The following is a 219-nucleotide window of genomic DNA, read 5'->3' on the forward strand; positions in this document are numbered from 1 at the left end:
GCCGTTGCTGCGTGTGTGGGGGACAAGCCATTGTGCTCCCTGCCCTTGGGGACTCTCGGTCACATGCCCCCGTAGTCTCTCCAGGCGTCCAGAAGGGCGAGGGACCATGAGCTCAGGCCAGGGGGAGGGGGAGAGCAGGGAACAGCAGTGTGGGTGAGGACGGGGTCCGACCCCCAAGCTGCCTCCCAGCCCTTCCCCTGCCTCCCACCCCCCTGCACC

Source organism: Crocuta crocuta, unplaced genomic scaffold, assembly GCF_008692635.1.
Source record: "Crocuta crocuta isolate KB4526 unplaced genomic scaffold, BGI_CrCroc_1.0 scaffold408, whole genome shotgun sequence".
Taxonomy (NCBI): domain Eukaryota; kingdom Metazoa; phylum Chordata; class Mammalia; order Carnivora; family Hyaenidae; genus Crocuta; species Crocuta crocuta.